The sequence below is a fragment of the Nematostella vectensis genome, chromosome 9 (assembly GCF_932526225.1).
Source record: "Nematostella vectensis chromosome 9, jaNemVect1.1, whole genome shotgun sequence".
Lineage (NCBI taxonomy): Eukaryota > Metazoa > Cnidaria > Anthozoa > Actiniaria > Edwardsiidae > Nematostella > Nematostella vectensis.
Genome location: NC_064042.1, coordinates 12845081 through 12851894, shown reverse-complemented (window position 1 = coordinate 12851894; position 6814 = coordinate 12845081).

Here is a 6814-nt window from a genome sequence, read left to right as displayed (position 1 = left end):
TTATTTTGTTTCATTCTAAATAATAGGTTACAGACGTTTCTCACATCGAATCAAATACTACATCAATCACAGATTGGCTTTCTCTCAGGTTTTCGAACATCCGACCACATTTTCTCCTTACGTACTTTAATCGATAAATATGTAACGCATACCACAAAGAGAAAACTATTTTGTTGTTTCGTAGATTTCAAAAAGGCTTTTGATTCTGTTTGGCACCCTGGATTGCTATCAAAACTATTAAGCTATGGATTGGATGGAATATTTTATCGCATTGTATCAAGCATTTATTCAAAGTCAGAATGCTGCATTAAGACTGGCAGTATGCGATCCGAATTTTTTAAATACAATAGAGGAGTTCGCCAAAGATGTATTCTTTCTCCGCTACTATTTAATTTGTATCTAAATGACATTCCCTCTCTTTTACAGAATGCAGTTGGTCTTGACCCTGTTCTTTTGCCCAATGGGGTCCCCTTAAACTCCTTGTTTTATGCTGATGATCTGGTTCTTATCTCAACCAGTGCTTTGGGACTACAAAAATCGATTAATCTGATCGATCAATTCTGTAAAGATTGGTTAATGTCTGTAAATCAAAAGAAAACAAAAGTAGTTATTTTTCAAAAACAATGCCGGAAACTGACTCTTCAAAAATTTCGCTTTTTCTTAAATGGCTCACAAATAGATAACGTAACAGAATATAAATACTTTGGATGTACTTTTACTACAAACGGTAATTTCACAACTTCGAAACTGCGGTCAGTTGAAAAAACAAGACGCTCTATCTTTGCAGTCAAGCGCTATCTCAATTTTAATAGATTCCCTATCAAGTTAAATAACAAGTTATTTAACGCACTCTTCTCGCTTATCCTATTGTACAACTCGGACGTATGGGGAGCTTACGATGCGATAAATTTTCAAAAATGGGAAACAGACCCCATAGAACGCTTGCATTGCTAATTTTTCAAATACTACTTTGGCTTGAACAAACACGCCCCGAATGTCTCTGCCCGAAATGAGGCCGGCAGATTATCGCTAAAATCAACAATATTACGTAACACCCTACTGTTTTGGCCCCATATTCAAGCATTACCAGAAAATAGTATCGCCAAACAATGCCTGAAAATTTCTAGCGAATTGACATGTTCAGGTAAATCGAGCTTCATGTCCTCAATATGTAAGATACTAGAAACATTTGATGCCCCATATAATAAGGAGATGATCTAAACGTCATCAAATGGGTCTTATAAATCTGAACAAAAAGCTAATTTTCTACTCCTCCTTCAAAAAAGACACAAAATCTAGTGAATGCTATGATAAAATACTTAAGATAGAACACAGAAAAGCTTTAGCCAAACTCAGACTAGGGAATCTTAATCTTAACATAGAAACAGGTAGACACACAAAAGCTCCGATTCCAAGAGAGAAGCGTATCTGCCAGATTTGTAACACTTTAGAGGATGAAAAACATTTCATGCTTTTCTGCGTCTCATCCCACTCTGAACGAAAGCAATTATTTTCTGATATCCAATCCCACTATATTTTTTTTGACAATCTAAGTAATGATGATAAAATTCTGTTCCTTTTTAATAATGTAGACTCTTTTGTGAATAAGAAAGTAGCCCACTTTATATGCAAAACATTTAAATCAAGACTGAATACTCCCATTTAAGCCATATTATGTTATGCAATACCATCAATGTAAATGGAATGCAAATAAATAAATGAAAAAAAAAGAAAAAAAGATACTAAAGTTTCAAATCGCTGGACAGAATTTAGCCATCATTTTTTGTGTGATTCCAGAAATTTCCATCACCTTGGAAAAGGCCAAATACATTCTAATTTATGTTTGTTCGTGTCCCCCTTATATTTCAAGGCTTGTTTCTCTGCCAAAGTAGGTAATTTCTTATTGAAGTATCCGTCAAATACTATATTTTTTTCATATTTTACCTATGACTGACCCCCCACCCCACCCCATCTCAGCCAATCTAAGGACATGCACCTGGTTGCTACATTTCAAAGAAAAAAATTGCATGCAAGGCAAATGAGCACACACACAAAATCCATGAACAAGTTTATGAAGAAAAAAAATGTTACAAAGCCATTATGTGAAATGATGAACTCATGAACTTAAATAAAATCAAAATTCTGTAATAACTTTAATGTTTTTGATATGTATATTTTGTATTTCTCCTCACCATATTCTTGAAAATTTATATTGGTTGAGACTCGCCCTTTCCACTATCAAACCTTATGTTGAAACTTATAAGTTGTGTGGTCTTCTCCTATCAGATAAAACCACAGGTAGCCCAGGCTCTGTCAATGAGTAATTTGAACTGCCCGGCTCATTGAAGTTGTTACTTTTTGCAAGTATTCTTCCATAAAAATGTAATAAATTTAATCCTACTTAATGTAGTAGTTGTAGTTGTCTATTATTTACCTGTTTAAGCGATTTAAAGCGCATTTGGGGCCGCTTTAGCACTGTTTGGTGAGGTGGTTTGACTACCAGTGTATAAGTATCATCCATCTCTTCCATCACAATGTTGCTATTTGGAGTAAGCGGCTTATCGTCTTTTGACAGGAATTCTAAATTTCACCGAACAGCGCTAAAGCAGCCCCAAATGCGCTCTAAATCACTTAAAACGTGGAAATAGATGGCTACAAATACTACATCACGTTGGATTGAATTTTTTCCATTTTTATGGAAGAATACTTGCATAAAGTAACAACTCCATATGTTCTCTCGGTCAATGAGCCTGGACTACCTGTGATAAAACTAGTTCCCAATGGTTTTATTTACATTCTGATGAAAAATCTACATTCTGAAGAAAAACCAAAGTGCTCATGTCTGAAGATTTTTCAATGATGATTGCTGTAATGCCCTTTGCAATCATTTTAGAAAAATTACCCAAAAGTTAGCTTGTACAAGAGAAGTCACAAACTTGATACTTTTATTTTATTTTAATATACCTTCTATTTATTTAAACAAATAAAAAGGTTAAATAGATCAATAAATCAACTGTTACATCATATTGTATATAAATAGATTATATAGATAAATCTTTCATAATTAATTTGATGGACTTGTCAAAAATATAATGTGAATGAGGAAACAACTGAAATGATTGTTTCCTCTTTGTGTTCACATATATGCAGAGATACCAACCATCTATTAAAATTCAGGAGATGGGATCTATAAATGTTTGCCCCCTAAAAATGTCCTTGTTTTGTGGAATATTCCACGATTCGCGATTTTCTTTAGCGTCTGAATTTTTTCTTACATACTATGGCTATATTTATTATATACTATATCCATGAAAAAAAGCCGTGAATAGAAATCAGTGGAGTGATATGATAATATCACGTCACGCAGGAAAAAAAGGAAACTTTTTTTTTGCTCAATATGACATAGCAAGAGCTTGATAGCAAAAAATCGTTTGGCTTTGACACAAAGGAGTTACCATGTATTATCTCTATACCTAGTGAGTATATTGAAATATAATTTTAATTTATTCGAAGGTCAAAAAGAATTGAACAAAACGTATGGAGTTCTATATTAGAGATATAGGATGAGAAAAGAAAAATTTGATTGAAAAAAAAATGCTGCAAACAGACATGGGCTCTAAGAAAAAAAAATATCCTGCATAGTACATGGGAAAAAAAAACCCAGACCATCCCATGGCATGGGTGAATAGAAAAAAGTTTTGCAGACATAAAATCACACCACCCCCCCTCTCAAAAGTCAAATGGTCCACCCCTAAGTTGCACCTGATTCCTACATGCATCTCTTTAAAGGGAAGAATATCAAGAAATTTAAGGAAATCTATAGAAGAACAATGAATCTGGCCTTTTCCCCATTTCTTGAAATGCTTGCTCTAACCCCTTTTTTCATTCCCCTCTTTTTGAAGTCCTGGATCCGCCCACCCCTGCCTCACTTGATATTTGTCAGATTTTAGATCTTCTTTAAGAAGATAATAATACTATGTCTGTGTCTGAAAAAATGTCCCTTTAATAAAATGTATGCATTATTCAATAGCTCCTTTTTATATTTGTTAGCTCTTCGTCAGTTTTTCTGTTCTGTCGCCCAAAATAGATAACCTCCCAATTATAGGGCAGTGCTTTTTTGTGCTGTTGGCATGTTTGCATGTAATCAAAGAACTGTGATGAACAGCTATCGATAGCTCCACTATATTTATTCTTGTTAGCTTTCCTGCAGTTGTTATCACCTTTCTGCTCTATCAGCTTTTTTGGTTGCTTTCAAGTAGGTCACAGATTGCTGACTTAGAAGAAGTACTTGAGACACAAAATGGGGATTTTTATCTTGGTCAGTAAGAAGGCTGAGTTCAGCCTTGCAATGAAAGAAAATTGAACAGGATTTTCTTGAGTCTGGGCAGATGTAGCCCCAGCCCCTCGTTCCAAATGTCTGTACGGCCCCTGTGTACTAGCTGATTTTTTATGCTCGATTTAGCCTACCTGTAGCGGACTGGTTATGGGAACCCCGTGTTTCCGGGTTTTTCCTGCCGGAAAAACTACCAAAGCCTACAGGTAGGCTATGCTCGATTCAGTTTTTCGAATTGCTCATTTATTCGTTTCAACTTATTTTTCAGCCATTTTTATATTCATGTATTTTTTTTGGGGGGGGGGGGGGGGGCGTTTCACATGTATTAAATTTTCTTTTAACAGTCCATGGTGTTGATACACTGATTGTTCGCATGATTAATTACTTTCGCTAAGGCCGAGGGAAGTTGAGAAGTATGGTTTATCGTAAGGTATACAGATCGCGTTTATGTTTAAAACAATATGCAATACATCCAGTAATTGGCAAAACCCTTTAATCTGACTTATCGTCGTGGAAAACTTTTTATTACCAAAAGCTCAAACGAAACAAAGCCCAATTTTAATATCCCATGCTGTTTTCCTACGAGCCCGTCTTAGGATTTGCCCCCGGGCGTTATGTAGTGATCACGAACATCAGACTTAGCTTAAAACCTGAGATCCCCACTCAGACAAAGCACTATCTCCCAACATACACCATAGTCCGGTAGCATTTGTATTATCAATAGTCTGGGGCAAACTATCAGTTAAGCAATCTATAGGATTTAGAGCCATTTAGTTCAGTGTCTGATGTGACCTTTTGACTTTGGTCCCACGTAGTACCAACTGAATATATAAACACCGCCACCAACGATTGTTGTTGTTTGTCACTTTTTTGCATCAATGGATGGTCTATTTTTATATCGGTTGGGAATGCGCTCTCTAAGACTTACAAGTTATGAAATAAAAATGCCTATACATTACTAATTTTCTGCTAAAATCACTTTTCTACAGCTCGTTTATGTTGCTTCGGGCTGAGCATACACTAGCGTTTATTTGAATCTCTTATTTACGAACAAAATCTGCACTAGACGTTAAAAGTTATTCAAGCCCACCCTCGTAACTTTCTGTAAAGTAATATAAATAATGATTGTTTTTTACGAAATGCTATACGCTATAAGATGCACCTTCGTCGGCTTGTCTCTGAAGTTCCAAGGGGTTAATGAGCAAATCCTGCTGAGAAAAACAGCGAATTATCTGTTGTGTTTGCAAAAACAAACCTCTAAACAGCCTTGCGCGACAAGCAAAGTCACTGGCAGTTTCTGTTTTCGCAGCCAATGCTGAGATAAGTCACACCTTCAACAACGTGCTTCTGTCAGAAGACTTCTAGCAAGACCAACTCGACTATAGTTGCTAGACAATGAGGATGTTTATTGTTGTGGCTTAATCGATTTGAAATCATTCCTTGATTGTATTTCCGGTGATAGTTATTTGTATTTTTTGTTGATCAAGTCGGCACGTTAGAGACAGGTCCCCTGTCCTCCCATAGGACCTGGGAAACGCTCGTGATTACTGTAGCATGATCTAAGTGGAAAACAGATCGTGAAAATAAAGCCCTGGAGGCTGTTATTGTCGCCACTCGACTACATACACCTTTCAGTAACCAGTGTTTTTATTGCCGTCACTTGCACTTCTAAAGCACTATATTATTTCTAATAGAAAACATTTGTTGCTGAATGAAAAAGAACGAGTCTTGGACTTCTTCCAATATCACACAAAAAGCTTGAGGAGATTTCACCTGAAAATATAAAGAGATCTTTAGAAGAAATTAGATATGTCGATACTTGATTAGTTCAGACATCGCGATTTTGGGACCCACAAAATATATGGAAAATAGCATCGATTTAACGATTTTCTCGATATAATTTTTCAACTTTTCGGTCCCTCGTCATATCGTTTCAACGCGCTTCCAACTATACACCTATTTCAATAAGGTTGTCAGTACAAATAGCAATTGGCAAATGGCAGTTCTACGACCGTAAGTAACCATGCGTCTCGAAGAATATGGATAAATCAAAACAATTATCCATTAAAGGTTACCAATGCTTGGCTCTGACATTACTGGACTTTATTTAACACCTTTAATTTTACGAATAATTAGAACCCATGAGCCATTTACCATTCGCCATTTGCACTAACAACCTTTTGTGAAATAGGTATATGTTACGAGATGTGAAAACAGGCGTGGCAGAGATGTTTTGTGTTTATGAATCAAAGGCTCATTGATACGTCTTTATCATTGTCGTTCACACACCATACGTACAATAAGGCTCTTCACCACATGATACTATGACATATTATTCTATTTCATGTTTTCTCACATTTGATTTGATTTATTTACCAAGATTGACTATATTACAATAGAATATTTTAAAGGCTGAATTAGACCGCATGATTTAGACGTATGCGACTTTGCCCGCGACACGCGACACCTCTATAACTCAAG